The following is a 16,955-nucleotide window of genomic DNA, read 5'->3' on the forward strand; positions in this document are numbered from 1 at the left end:
CAAGATCGGTTTATATGGCAGCTATATCAGGTTATGGACCGATTTAAACTATGCTTGGCACAGTTGTTGGATATAACAACAAAACACGTCGTGCAAAATTTCATTCTGATCGGATAAGAATTGCGCACGCTAGAGGCTCAAGAAGTCAAGACCCAAGATCGGTTTGTATGGCAGCTATATCAGGTTATGGACCGATTTAAACTATACTTGGCACAGTTGTTGGATATCATAACAAAACACGTCGTGCGAAATTCCATTCCAATCGGATAAAAATTGCGCACTCTAGAGGCTCAAGAAGTCAAGAACCGAGATCGGTTTATATGGCAGCTATATCAAAACATGGACCGATATGGCCCATTTACAATACCAACCGACCTACACTAATAAGAAGTATTTGTGCAAAATTTCAAGCGGCTAGCTTTACTCCTTCGGAAGTTAGCGTGCTTTCGACAGACAGACGGACGGACGGACGGACGGACGGACGGACGGACGGACGGACGGACAGACGGACGGACATGGCTAGATCGACATAAAATTTCACGACGATCAAGAATATATATACTTTATGGGGTCTCAGACGAATATTTCGAGTAGTTACAAACAGAATGACGAAATTAGTATACCCCCCATCTTATGGTGGAGGGTATAAAAAAATAAATCTGTTATTGTACCTCTATTTATTTGATCTCAATCGTCATACGATTTCAACATTATTATACCCTCCACCATAGAATGGGTGTATACTAATTTCTTCATTCTGTTTATAACACCTCGAAATATGCGTCTAAGACCTCATAAAGTATATATATTATTGATCGTCATGTCATTTTAAGTCGATCTAGCCATGACCGTGCGTCCGTCTGTCTGTCGAAAGCACGCTAACTTTCGAAGAAGTAAGATTAGCAGCTTGAAATTTTGCACAAATATTTTTATTGGTGTAGGTCGGTTGGTATTGTGAGTGCGCCAAATGGGTCCATGGTTTGATATAGCTGCCATATAAACGGATCTTGGGTCTTGACTTCTTGAGCCCCTAGAGGGCGCAATTCCTATCCGATTTGACTGAAATTTTGCACGTGGTGTTTTGTTATGACTTCCAATAACTGTGCTTAGTATGGCATAAATCGGTATAGAACATGATATAGCTGCCATATAAACCGATCCGGAATCTTGACTTTTTGAGCTTCTAGAGGGTGCAATCATTATCCGATTTGAAATTTTGTACAACGGTTTCTCTCGTGACCTTTAACATACGTGTCTTATATGGTGTGAATCGATTAATAGCTTGATACAGCTGCCATATGAACCTCTCACTCGATTTTGCTTCTTGAGCCCCTACAACGCGTTACTTTTATCCGAATGAACTGAAATATTACACAATGACTTGTACAATGTTAAGCATTCAGTTATGGTTCGAATCGGACTATAACTTGATATAGCTCCAATAGCATAACAGTTCTTATCCAGAATTCTTTGTTTGCCAAAAAAGAGATACCGCGCATAAAACTCGACAAGTGCGATCCATGGTGGAGGTTATATAAGATTCGGCCCGGCCGAACTAGGCACGCTCTTACTTGTTTTGTTTAGTTTAGAAGCAAAGATTTCCTTTTATTCCCACCACTATAGAATGGAGGTATATTAGTCTAGCCATGCCGTTTGTAACAACTGCAACATTGCATTGTAGCCGTTGAGTGAAGCGGATGTGTTTTTATTTCGCTCCCCAAAGAAAAAACAAATATTTATCCGTATCTCAGAAAAGGTACTACCTATTACGAAACAAATTTTAAAGTCTTTTGGAGTAGGCTAGAAATGGCGTCAGACCGTAGGGTGTTGTCCGCCCATCCCATAGGAGAGTAACGCTTCAAGTGCACAACTAGTCGTCAGACAAATTAATGAGGAAGAGGCGGATAAACCAGACCATAACCATAAACCCAGCCTTTAAGTAAAGGTGGTGTTTCTGACTCGGATTCAGATAGCGACTATGTCAATGCAACAGTCATCGCAGCCGAATCGAGAGATGAGGGCATCGGGATGACAGCAGAAGTGAGCGATGGCTTTGCTAAGCTCACAAGCAGACCGAGAAAGCGATCCAGTGCACGACGAAGGAGACAGAGGAGTATGTACCGGCAGGGTAATCGGGCAAAGTGCAGGATGCTGTTAGGGATAAAACTAACATTCCAAGCACTTCTACGGAAGCTGGAAAAGAATCAGATCTCCCGAAGAGCATAACAGTGCTAAAATACTGAAGAAGAGAAAGAGCTCCCCGCTTTCAAGCCAGCCAATCCGCAATGGAGACTCCAGACAGTCTCCTGCGGAGGTAAACAAAGTTGGAACAGGAACGAAGGAAGCACGCACGGCTCCTGAGTCTTCATGGAGGACTGTGACTTCCAATAGGAGGCCACAGCCATCATGGAAGGGGAAGATGGTCGCTAAAAATGGTAAAGAGCCGCCCTCTTACGCCAGAGTGGCAAGGAAGCACAACAGAGATGAGCTGACTTATGCAGTCATCAATATCGACTGTGCATCCGGTAGGATTCCACCAGATCATCGGTCCCAAGTGGTGGATCTGATTAACGATCGGATTTTTGAACATATGTGGAACTCTGTCGAGGGTCCACCCATACAAATGATGAGCTCAGAGTTTAGAGGGGACATCTTTACGCTGCGTTTTGCGTCGGCAGAATGTATTGATACCGTCAAACAGCTCGTCAGAATTATTCACGCTCCCTGGGAGGGCGCAAAGCTCGACCTGGTGAGAAATATGGATATCCCCCAGCTCACAGAGGCTACGATCTTCATCGAGGGATGGGGCAGTAGATTTGCGACGTAACGCATGCTGGGATTCTTGGGCAAGCAAAACGAAGGTTTGGTCGCAGAGAAGTGGGAGATCTTCCACAGGGAGGAGAAGGAGGAAGAAACTCTCTTTGTGGTTGGCATTGATCAAGTCTCCGTGGGAGCAAAGCTGTCTTTTTCAAGATTGGGAAGACTAGGATAGGCAGACATTTTCGTTCTGAGACATCAGGCCGTGCAGTGGCAGGTGACTCAACACCGCCCAACAAACAGGGGGCCGACAATGAGACAATCACGGAATCTCTCAATATTGGAAAGACTAGGGGAAGCAATGATCCGAATACTAAAATATCAGACAGTGCAGTGGCGAGAGACCCAACACCGACTTATAGATTCGAACAGGGACCCGACGATGGAACCATTACCGACTTTTTAAAAAGTCGGAAGACTAGACTAGGCAGAGAACCTAAAACGATGGCATCAGGCATTGCAGTGACAAGAAAGTCAATGCAGTCTAAAGAACAGGGACCAGACGATGAGATCATGACCTATTCCCAAGATGCCTATTTACTGGAGTACCAATGATTGAGGTAATCCAGATAAACCTCCACCGGAGCGAGACTGCTACACACGCTCTGATGGAGAAAATCAGCATGAACGACCCGGAACAAAGTTTCTTGACTGAACCATATCAACTACCAATTATTCTATGCTAACATTGGTACTCGGCCGAGGACCTGCGTTATTTGTCATATTAATTTGAGTTATATATTTACCCCAGAGTTATCAACGTCGGATGCAACTGTGGTGAGACAGGGAGACGATGGAGCATACCTGGCATCACTTTATCTGCTTTTCGACTCTCCGACACCGCCACCCACGTCGGAGCTGCAACGGCTGGTGAAGAAAGCAAAACAGACAGGAAACGAGGTACTAATAGGGTCCGATGAAACCTCCCACCACATTTCGTGGGGTAGTACCAACACTATTAAGCGGGGCCAATCCCTGTCAGAGTTCTTGAATACTAACGACCTAATAACACTTAATATTGGTAACACCGCTACCTTTGTTAATAGGATTAGGGAGGAGGTATTAGATGTGACGATACGTTCGGAAAATCTGATCCATGAGGTTCAGAATTGGAGGGTCTCCATGCAACACTATTTCTCTGACCATCGTTACAGTAGGTTTAGAATAGCACTGCCAGCGCCGAATCCGAATGATGACATTGATAGACGGTTTATAATAACGGAATTTATGAGGAGATTCAAACCATTTAAGTCACCCGGACTTGATGGAATATTTCCGGCGTTACTACAGAAAGAGGCAGAGTATCTGGCACCTCGTCTGGCCAAAATTTTCACAGCGTGCATAGGACTTTCATATACTCCGAAAGACTGGCAGGAGGCAAGGGTGGTGTTTATACCCAAGCCCGGCAAGGCAAGTTATGCGACACCTAAGGCCTTCAGACCCATGGAACGTATTGTGGATACCATGATGAAGAGCAGGATATCCAGCGAACTGCTCAAATACAAACAGCATGCCTATGCCAAAGGAAGGTCGGTGGAGACTGTCCTGCACGAGGTTGTGCATAAAATAGAAGAATCCATCGATGTCAAAATTTACACACTGGCGGTATGCATTGACATCGAGGGAGCTTTTAACAATATGCGGACCGACACACTGACCCAATCCTTAGAACAGTACCGGGTGGATCCGGTCCTTAGAGACTGGATAAACCATATGCTAAGGAACCGGTGGATAAATTGTGTGTCGCATGGCATAAATATAAGAGAGAAAGTGGTACAGGGCACGCCACAGGGGGGCGTTTTATCGCCACTCCTATGGGTGACCACCATAAATGACCTATTACGGATGCTGACTGAACCCGTCGTGATGTTATAATACTTCTAAGGGGTAAGAATCCGAACGAGCTATGCAGGAGGGCCGAAAGGGTCTTGCTTGTGGCATATGACTGGGCTAGACCCAGAGGTCTCAATGTTAACCCAGAGAAGACTGTAATATGTGTGTTCACGAGGTGGGGCCAATTTAACGCACCACGTTTCCTCAATAAGACGATTTCGATATCTGACAAGGTCATATATTGTACTTAGGTGTGATCTTGGACAGGAAACTGACTTGGAAGTGTCACATTCAGGAGCGTACTGAGAAGGCTCACAGATGTTGGGCACTATGTAGACGGGCCGTAGGCTCGAGATGGGTCCTGAATCCTAGGATAGTCCACTGGCCCTACAGGAGCGTGATTAGACCAATACTTACTTACGCCTCAGTAGTTTGGTGGACTGCTATGGAGAAAAAGTGCAATATAAGGAATATACAACAGGTTCAGCGAAAATGTTGTCTTGGCATAGGCGGAGCGATAAGGACCACGCCCACTAGGGCACTGGAGACTATTCTAGATATCCGACCCATTGACATACAGATTAAGTGTGGGGCAGCCACTGCGGCTATGTGACTTAAAGCGATGGGAGAATGGATTGGGGATGGGAGAAGCTCATACCATCGCGGTATAATCGAGACGACGATGGAAAACCTGGAAGCAGGGGGAGAGGTTTCCGATCGGATACCTGAGATGTACCTTGAAGTCGAGTGCGAGGCATTGCTGCAATCGGCACAGTTTTGGATTGACGGAACCCTAGTATTGCCATCTGGAAAATCATGTTACATGGATCATGGATCAAAGCTAGAGGACAAGGTGGGTGTGGGGGTTACATTGAGAACCCAGGGACTGAGATCTGTTTTAGACCGCCCGACCATAAAACGGTCCTGCAGGCGAAGATCCGGGCGATCACGGAATGCGTGAAGTGGTGTGGTGCTAACGCTAGGACGTCGAGTGTGAACATCTTTACCGACAGTAAAATTGCCATAAGGACAATAACAACCAGGGCGGTAAGGTCACGAACAGTCTTGCAGTGTAAGAAGGAGATAAACGCCTTCTCTGAGGATGAGAAAATCCACATCGTTTGGTTGCCGGGCAATAACGGAGTAAGGAGAAATGAAAGGGCAGACGATTTGGCGGCGACGGCCAGAGGACAGCCGTCAATAAACTTGGTTAACCCGAAGCCTTTCGGGTCGACGCAATCCGAGTTGAGGGAGTGGGCGACGAATGCGCATGCAACATTGTGCAACAGCGAAACGGTCGGTTGGACGGCGAAAATCCTATGGGGGGATCCAGATCGTGAGAAGACGAGGCTATTACTGAAAGGAAGCAAGAAGGTGGCCAGTATAGCTATAGGTATCATAACGGGATATATAGTACTACGAGCTCACTCATGTAAAATCGGTGCGGCAAGTGATAGCATGTGTAGGGCATGCGGGGAAGATGATGAGGCGTTGGAGCATTTCCTTTGTCATTGCCCGGCTTTCGCGTCCAACAGATACCGGTACTTAGGTGGAGACACAATATCAGACATGAACCAACTTAAGGGTGTGGTATTGAAAACAATTAAGGATTTTATAAGTAGCACGAAATTTCTAACTTAAAGTTTTCTTTTAAGTGTTTACTTTATAGTTTTTAGAGCGCACAACAAGCCTATTACTGGCTTAGGTGTTTGTCCATAGTGGCATGGGGCGGATTAATATCTGCACCCTCTTTTCAACCTAACCAAACCTTGTTACAACTCTAAATATTGATCGGCGACCCTATAAAGTATACATATTCTTGATGGTCTTGTCGTTCTAAGTAGTTCTGGATATGCCCAGCCGTCTGCCCGATATCACGATAGCGTTGGAAAGAATGAAGAAATTTTGCACAGATAATTGTTATTGATGTAGGTACTTGGGGATTACAAATGGGTCAGAAGGTTCTGATTTGGATATAACCCCCATCTAAGATTAAGCTTCTAGTCGTCCCAATTCTCTTCCGATTTGGTTGATATTTTGTACTTGTACTAATTGCTCTCACTACCCAACATTCAGATAGTTTAATGAAGGGTGATTTTTTAGCTGTTTTCTTTAAGGCAACACTGGTTTCACTATCAAACTTCTTCAGTTAGGTCTATAATTTAACCATGAATCGTTTTACAAGCGAAGAACACTTGCAAATTATTGAATTTTATTATCAAAATGCGTGATCTGTTTAGAAAGTTCATCGCGCTTCCATTCACGACCGAGCTCATTTTTGGCTCAATGGGTATGAAAATAAGCAGAACTGTCGATTTTGGAGTGATGATCCGCCAGAAGCATTGCAAGAGTTACCAAAGCATCCCGAATAAATGTCACAGTTTGTTGCGGTTTATAGGCTGGTGGCATCATTAGACCGTTCTTCTTCAAAGATGATGCAAAACGTAACGTAACTGTGAATGGTGAGCGCTACCGTGAGATGATATTCAACTTTTTTTGCCCAAAATGCAAGAGCTTGACTTGCATGACATGTGGTTTTAACAAGACGGTGCCACATGCCACACAGCACACGTAACAATGGACTTATTGAGAGGCGAGTTCGGTGAATCTTTTATTTCACGTCCGTCTTTAGACTATTTTTTTTTTTGGGGCTTTGTTAAAGCTTATGTCTATACAAATCCGGTTCAAATTCGCTTCAATTGACGCATTGGAAGACAACATTGAAGCTTTTATTCGTGAGATACCGGCCGAAATGTTAGAGAGAGTATGCCAAAATTGGACTAAGTGGACGGATCATTTGTGGCGCAGTCAGGTTCAACATTTGTATGAAATAATCTTCAAACATTAAATTATATGAGTCGTACTATATTTTTAAATAAAGAATCATGAATTCATCTTAATTTTATGTGTTTTTCTTTTAACTTTTCTATAGCTCTTAAAAAACCACACACTAGTTATATATAGCGCCCATGTAAACCGATACCCGGATTTGAATTCTTGAGATCCTCGAAGCGTTAATCATTAGTCGATTTGATTGCTCAAAAATAGTTTAAATAGAAAGTTAATTAATCAGCGTGAATTTTTAACAAAATTTTTGGTTGTGTGTACCCAAGATTCGGCTCGGCCGAACTTAGTCCCTTTTTGGCCGAATCTTGGGGAATCTTTAATTGATTGGCCGTGATTACCTCGATTGTCTGGGATTGAAAAACATATATTTTTTTATACCCAACACCGAAGGATGGGGATATATTCATTCAGTCATTCCGTTTGCAACACATCGAAATATCCATTTCCGACCCTATAAAGTATATATATTCTTGATCAGCTTAAAAATCTAAGACGATCTAGATATGTCCGTGCGTCTGTCTGTGGAAATCACGCTACAGTCTTTAAAAATAGAGATATTGAGTTGAAACTTTGCACAGATTCATTCTTTTTTTGTCCATAAGCAGGTTAAGTGGGCTTTGTCGGACTATATCATGATATAGCCCCCATATAAACCGATCCGTCGATATAGGGTCTTAGGCCCATAAAAGTCACATTTATTATCCGATTTTGATAAAATTAGGCTCTTCGACATCTTTCACCAATTTGGTCCAGATCGGTCTTGATTTGGATATAGCTGTCATATAGACCGATCTCTCAATTTAAAGTTTTGGGGCCATAAAAGGCGCATTTATTGTCCGATTTAGCAGAAATTTGGGACAGTGAGTTGTGTTAGGCCCTTCGACATTTTTTGCAATTTGGCCCAAATCGGTCTAGATTTGGAAATAGCTGCCATATAGACCAATATCTCGATTTAAAGTCTTCGCCCCATAAAAGGCACATTTTTAATCCGTGACTTTGACACAGTGACTTTCGTTGAGCTTTTCTACATTCGTGTCGTATATGGTTCAGATCGGTTTATTTTTAGAAATGGCATCTAAAAAGACCAATATTTTGTTATACACAATTGAACAATGACTTGTACTTATTAGTATTTGGTCTAAATCGGAACATATTTCGACATAGCTGCTATGGTACATGAGGTTTGCATTTTTACCGGATTTTGACGAAAGGTGGCTTACATATATACCCGAGGTGATGGGTATCCAAAGTTCAGTCCGCCCGAACTTAACACCTTTTTACCTGTTCGTCGGTAGTTGTAATAAATGCGTTAGCAATACTACCGAAAACATTTGTATAACGCGAACTAGGGGATACCCTGCGATGCCAGTAATCCAAACGTGTAGAATTCGGATCTGAAGTCTGTCCAAATTCTTAACGAGAAATACATGTAGGGGTTAACACTATATCGGACATTTCGGAGCAAAATCTGGTGTTCTGCCGAAGTTGCTGACAGAACGCTTACAAAACTCTGAACCAAAATTATGGTAAATTCGGAAGGGAATTTAGAGTTGTCGCTAAGACTTCTGACCGAATTTTTACGTTGAGTCGAAAAAAAATTTGTAGAATTCGGATATACTCTTAAAGAACTTTTATAGAATTTGAATTTGTTTTCCTACCGTTCAAATTGCAAATTTGCTCTTAAACATTCCATTAGAGACCTCCTTTTTATAGCCGTCTTTGAACGGAGCGCCTACACCTCTTTGGGGAGAAGTTTTTACAAGGCATAGTATCCCTTAAATGTCGTCGAGATTAGAAGGGGATAACCACGATTGAAAATATTTTCTGTTGTTCTCGTCAGGATTTAAACCCAGTCACTCAGCGTCATAGACGAACATGCTAACCCCTGAGCTACGGTGGTCTCCAACAAAAATGTGCTAAAAACATTCGATAACGAGTTCAGACATCGTTCAGAATTCCTTCCGAACTGTCTCGAAAAATTTCTACCGGTAAAGAAAAGTGTGTCACCAAAGCAAGCAAAAAAAGGAGACAAAAGAAACCCGAAACAGAGTTCCGAATTCGATCGGAGCTGTCAGAACAAAAATTCCCAACGGTTCAAACAAATAAATATGTGAAAAAACAAGCACAAAAAAGACAAGATCATCCGACAGGGAGTATAGATGTCGTTCAGAACTCCTTGCGAACATCGAAAGAAAATTAAATTTCTTTCAGAACAGTATAAATAAAAATTCCTACAGACAAATAGTTCAGAATTCTTCCGAACGGTCGAAAGAAAAATTCGAAAAAATCAATACGAAAAGGCGGTCAGACATCGTTCATATTTTTCAGAATTGGCGTTACAAAATTTCCCTTAGAATGCTAAATAGAATTCGGAACAAATTCGGTAAGATCTTGTCGTTAGACTTCAACATTTGCTCAGATTGTTTGACATCAGACATTTGGTTCGCTGGGATATGCCATTATTTGTATGCTTTTCTTTGGGGTTAAGTTACTTTTGAAATTTGAGCCATTGGGATTGTTGCGTAATTTTATGATGGCATTAGTGTTGCCACTCAAGAAAATTATTTCCTACCAAAATTTAAGAAAAATCCGACCAAAACCTACCAAATGTTCTACAAATCAAAAATACCCTCCACCGAAGAGTTGGCCATTTTGTCATTCAAATTGCACCCTTTATACCGATATCCTGATAAGAAATTTTGAGTTCGAAAAGTCGTATTTTTGCCCCGATTTCAATGAACAACCGTGCCGAGTTTGGATACAGCGATCAGCCGATTTAAGTGTTTGAGCCCAGAAACGCGTTTTACTACGCATTGTCGCCGTTACAGTGAGTTGCATGGATCCTGAGATCTGAGTATAGATCAGATCTGACCTTATTGTATGCAGCTGCCTCATAGCCCTATTTTTCGATTGAAGGCAGAGAACAAAAGCCGTTAGAGCTCCCTTAGTACCTGTACCAGTTATAGTCAACATCAGAACTTACTTAGGAAGCAATGACACCCCTTGTAATAGCATTTGGATTCTCCATAGCTTTATTCTGCACTCTTAAAGAATACACAAAACGGGAAAAGTAAATTAATTTTGAGTTACCCCCGGTTTTTCCAGTAATTAACTTGGTATTTATATGTTGAAAAAAACCTACGAAAAATTGAGGTCAGTCTACCAACCTACCGAGAGAATAAAAACCTATGAATTTTGGTAGGGTTTACAAAAAGCGCCAACACTGAATGGCATCGACATAAGTAAAATCGGCCAAAAAGCAAATCAATGTATTAACGATGCAAGAAAATTATAATTTCGTCAACGAAAATTCCAAAAGAAATGTTCCAGTTCGAATATTATCACAACAAGTAAGAGCGTGCTAAGTTCGGCTGGGCCGAATCTTATATACCCTCCACCATGGATCGCATTTGTCGAGTTCTATGCGCGGTATCCCTTTTTAGGCAAACATAGCATATTGAATAAGAACTATAATGCTATTGGAGCTTTATCAAGTTAAAGTCCTATTCGGACCGAAAATGATTGCCGAACATTGTAGAAGTCATGGTGTAATATTTCAATTCATTCGGATAAGATTTGCGCCTGTAGGGGCGCAAGAAGCAAAATCGAGAGACAGGTTTATATGGAAGCTCTATCAAGCTATTGATCGATTCAGACCATATTAGACAGGTATATTGAAAGTCATGAGAGAAGACGTTGTACAAAATTCTGGCAAATCGGATGAGAATTGCGCCCTCTAGAGGCTCAAGAAGTCAAGATCCAAGATCGGTTTATATGACAGCTATACCAGATTATGAACCGATTTGAATCATACTTAACAAAGTGATACCAAAAAGCTACGTGCAAAATTTCAGTCAAATTGGACAAGAATTGCGCCCTCAAGACCAAAAATCGGTTTATATGGCAGCTATATCAAAACATGGACCAATTTGAACCATACTAAGCGCAGTTGTTGGAAGTGATACTAAAATACCACGTGCAAAATTTAAGTCAAATCGGACGAGAATTGCGCCCTCTAGAGGCTCAAGAGTCAAGACCCAAGATCGGTTTATATGGCAGCTATATAGAAACATGGACCTATTTGGCCCATTTGCAATCCCAACCTAATAAAAAGTATTTGTTCAAAATTTCAAGCAGCTAGCTTTACGCCGTCGAGAGTTAGCGTGCTTCGACAGACAGACGGACGGACAGACGGACGGACATGGCTAGATCGACTTAAAATGACATGACGATCAAGAATATATATACTTTATGGGGTCTCAGACGCATATTTTGAGGTGTTACAAACAGAATGACAAAATTAGTATACCCCCATCCTATGATGGAGGGTGTTGTAAAGCAAACAGTTAATGATATATTGAAAGATAAAGACACAATTTTAAAATATAGCGCAAAAAGTGATTCAATTATTGGCTTCTATATTCGAAAAACATTGAAAATTGCACAAGATCCAAAGCTTGTATTTCGAGGTATGAGTTGTTCCGGCAAAAACGTTTCCAAGAGGACGCTGTTTCAAGTGCAATGATAATGAAAAAGTCTAAATATTTTCATTCAAAATTTAATAACAGTTCAAGTTTAGTAGTGAATACTACCGTGGGTGGTGGCAGATTTAAAACCAGTAAGGAAAGACAAAAGTCGTGCGGAGCCTACTACATAAATTCGGGCAATATATATATATATGTGTGTATATGATAGCTTTTTCTAAATCTGAACCGACTTTCAAACAGATCGTTTGAAAATTGTTGTAAGTGCAAATTCGGCTATACATATATATGGGTGCTAAATCCAAATTTGAATTGATTTTGATGAAGTCTCGCAGATATGTTTAGATCAGTAACAGAACAATCCATGCCAAATTTTGTGCAAATCGGTTGAAAATTGTAGCTCTACGGCCATTTAAGTGCAAATCGGGCGATACATATATATGGGAGCTATATCTAAATCTGAACTCATTTTGATGAAATCTTGCAGATATATTAAGTTCAGTACCAAAACAATCCGTGTCAAGTTTAGTTCAGATCGGTAGAAAATTGTAGTTACTACGGTAATTTAAGTACAAATCGGGCGATACACATATAGGGGAGCTATATCTAAATCTGATCCGATTTTTACCAAAATCAATAGCGTCCACCCTTTGGCCAGAAAAGTGATATGTGCAAAATTTCACTTTGATTGTAAGAATACATGGACTCACAAACGGATATGGCTAAGTCGAATCACAAAGTGATTCTGAGTCGATCGGTATATTTATCAATGGGTCCAGCTCTTCCCCTTCTTGCACAAATGCACAAACTTATAATACCCTGTACCACAGTGGTGGTGTGGGGTATAAAAAAAGACATGGAATGCACGAACTCAAGGTTGGGAGAGAAAAGGCAACGGCCGATTATTTATCTACCACAACTTTTGTGAATGATTTGAAGGAATACATTTTAATGTGAAACCTTACAAATGTATAAATCACCGCAGATGAAACAAGCATGTTTTCGAAGTATTTCCCTGAAAACAGTCTGGGCTGCCATAATGAACATTTTATAGATGGTCATAAAATTTCAAAGGAACGAATCACAGTTTTGGTTTGCGTCAATGCAGCTGGTACACAGAAGTGTTAACCATTAAAAATTTTCAAGGCTAACAAAAAATCTTGGGTAATACAAACATTATTCCTGGAATGGTTTAAAAAAATGTTGTACCAGAAGTGAGATATCTTATATATAACAAGTAAAAGCGTGCTAATTTCGGCCGGGCCGAATCTTATGTACCCTCCACAAGGAATCGCATTTGTCGAGTTCCTTTCCCGGCATCTCTTCTTAGGCACAAAAAGGATAAAAGAAAATATTTACTCTGCTTTTAGAGCGATATCAAGATATTGTCCGGTTTGGACCACAATTAAATTATATGTTTCAGACCTGTGTAAAATGTCAGCCAATTCGAATAAGAATTGCGCCCTTTGGGGGCTCACGAAGTAAAATAGAGAGATCGATTTTTATGGGAGCTGTATCAGGCTATAGACCGATTCAGACTATAATAAACACGTATGTTGATGGTCATGAGAGGATCCGTCGTACAAAATTTCAGGCAAATCGGATAATAATTGCGACCTCTAGAAGCTCAAGAAGTCAAGTTCCCAGATCGGTTTATATGACAGCTATATCAGGTTATGGACCGATATGAACCATACTTGGCCCAGTTGTTGGATATCATAACAAAATACTTCGCCCAAAATTTTATAAAAATCGGATAAGAATTACGCCCTCTAGTGGCTCAAGACTCTCCCCCTCACCATAATTTTCAGAAACGCCAGATCTCAGAAATAAAAATTTGGTATCTAAATTTCGGATGGGGTACCTAGGGGGGCCGCCACACCTTAAAACCTACCAAATATATACAATATTTAGACCAATCACGACAAAATGGAACTCAAATGAAAGGTATTTAGGACAACAAAACGTATCTGATATCCAATTGTCGGATCGAGTGCTAGGGGGACCACCCCAACCCCCAAAACACCCCTAAATCGGACATATTTACCGACCATGGCAATATGGGGTTCAAATGAAAGGTATTTAAAAGCAGAATACGAATCTGATATCCAAATGAAGGACCACGTTTCTGGGGGTCCACCCCTTCCCCAAAACACCCACCCGGCCGGACTTATTTACTGACCATGGGAATATGGGGCTTAAATAAAAGCTATTTGAGTGTAGAATTTGAATCTGATATCCAAATATGGGACTAAGTATTTGGGGGGCCACCTCTTCCCAAAAGCATCCCCCAAAGGGGTCAAATTTACAACCATAGCAATATGGGGCTCAAATGAGAGGTTTTTGGGATTAAAGCACGAATCTAATATCAATATTCGGGAAAAGTGTCTATGGGGCCACCCCACCCCCACAATACCACCCAAATGGTAAGTATTTTCTGACTATTGCAACATGAGGCTAATATAAAGGGTGATTTTTTTGAGGTTAGGATTTTCATGCATTAGTATTTGACAGATCACGTGGGATTTCAGACATGGTGTCAAAGAGAAAGATGCTCAGTATGCTTTGACATTTCATCATGAATAGACTTACTAACGAGCAACGCTTGCAAATCATTGAATTTTATTATCAAAATCAGTGTTCGGTTCGAAATGTGTTCAAATTTTGACAAATTTTGTTCAGCGATGAGGCTCATTTCTGGTTGAATGGCTACGTAAATATGCAAAATTGCCGCATTTGGAGTGAAGAGCAACCAGAAGCCGTTCAAGAACTGCCCATGCATCCCGAAAAATGCACTGTTTGGTGTGGCTTGTACGCTGGTGGAATCATTGGACCGTATTTGTTCAAAGATGCTGTTGGACGCAACGTTACGGTGAATGAACACATTTCGAACCGAACACTGATTTTGGTAATAAAATTCAATGATTTGCAAGCGTTGCTCGTTAGTAAGTCTATTCATGATGAAATGTCAAAGCATACTGAGCATCTTTCTCTTTGACACCATGTCTGAAATCCCACGTGATCTGTCAAATACTAATGCATGAAAATCCTAACCTCAAAAAAATCACCCTTTAAAAGGGTTTTTAAAGTGGAACACGAATCCGATATGTATTTTCAAGGCCAACTCACTGAGTGGCCGCCCATCCCCAAAACACCCCCCAAGCCGGTCACGTTTGTCGACTATGGAAATATGGGGCTCAAATTAAAGGCATTTGAGAGTAGACCACGTATCTGATGTCAACATTAGGGACCAACTGTCTAGGGGACGTCCCACCACCATAACAACCCCCATATAGGACGTATTTGCTCACCAAGACAATTTGGGTCTTAATGAGTGGAACTAAATTTTTATGGTTTTTAGGGCCAATACCCCAAACCGAACATTTTTGCTGTCTTTTGCAATAAGGAGTTTAAATGAGATTAAAAAAGAAATTGATATCCAATTTTGAGTTTATGGCAATATGGGGTTCAAATAAATAATATATAGATATATGAGAATAGAGCACATTGCTGATATATTTTCCGGGCTTAGTGTTTGGGAACCACCCCAATCCCCAAAACACCCCTAAATCGGGCATATTTACCGGCCATGTCAATGTGGAGCTTAAATGAAAGGTATTGGGGGGTAGAGAAAGACTTGAAACCCACTTTCGGGACAAATTTTCAGGGGGGTCAACCCTTTTCCAAAATACCCCACAAACAGCAATTTTCTAGTGACCATCGCGATATGGGGCTCAAATAAAGGTATTTGGGAGTAGAATACGAATTTGATATCTAAATGTAGGACCATGTATTTAGGGCATCACCACTTCCCCAAAACACCCCCAAACTCTAAAAATTTATTGACCATGCCAACGTGTGGCTCAAATTAAAGGTATTTGAGATTAGAATACGAATTTGATAACCTAATTTAGGGCCATGTGTTTGGAGGACGTCTCATCGTGTAAACTCTCCTAAACTAATGGCAATAAATAAATGGTATTTGAAAGAAGAGCACGATGCTAATATTTCTTCGGGGCCAAGTGTCTGGGGGACCACCTCACCCCCCAAAAACACTCCTAAATCAGATATCATGAAAATAACGGGCTGAAATAAAGTTTTTTAGGAATGGAGTTCATCCTACATTCAAACTTAAATTCGTAGACCAATAAAAATCATATGCGATTCAGATAAAGGCACTTATATTGTTAAACTGTTAGTCAAGCGATATACTTTTTTCGTAGTATTTCACGAAAAGCTCTTTAATTGTCGAAAATTAATATTCGAAGGAAACTTTTGTTCCATATAAAGTAAAAAAGTAAAAGCGTGCTAAGTTCGGCCGGGCCGAATCTTATATACCCTCCACCATGGATCGCATTTGTCGAGTTCTTTTCCCGGCATCTCTTCTTATGCAAAAAAGGATATAAGAAAAGAGTTGCTCTGCTATTAAAACGAAATCAAGATATGGTCCGGTTTGGACCACAATTAAATTATATGTTGGAGACTGTGTAAAATTTCAGCCAATTCGTATAAGAATTGCGCCCATTGGGGCTCACGAAGTAAAATAGAGAGAACGATTTATATGGGATCTATATCGGGCTATAGACCGATTCAGACCATAATAAACACGTTTTTTGATGGTCATGAGAGGATCCATCGTACAAAATTTCAGGCATATCGGATAATAATTGCGACCTCTAGGGGTCAAGAAGTCAAGATACCAGATCGGTTTATATGGCAGCTATGTCAGGTTATGAACCGATTTGAACCTTATTTAACACAGTTGTTGAAAGTAAAAATAAAATACGTCATGCAAAATTTCAGCCAAATCGGATATGAATTGCGCCTTCTAGAAGCTCAAGAAGTCAAATCCCCAGATCTGTTTATATGACAGCTATATCAGGTTTTGGACCGATTTCAACCATACTTGGCACAGTTGTTGGATATCATAACGAAATACTTCGTGCAAAAATTCATTCAAATCGGATAAGAATT

Source organism: Stomoxys calcitrans, chromosome 3 (genome assembly GCF_963082655.1).
Source record: "Stomoxys calcitrans chromosome 3, idStoCalc2.1, whole genome shotgun sequence".
NCBI classification, from domain to species: domain Eukaryota; kingdom Metazoa; phylum Arthropoda; class Insecta; order Diptera; family Muscidae; genus Stomoxys; species Stomoxys calcitrans.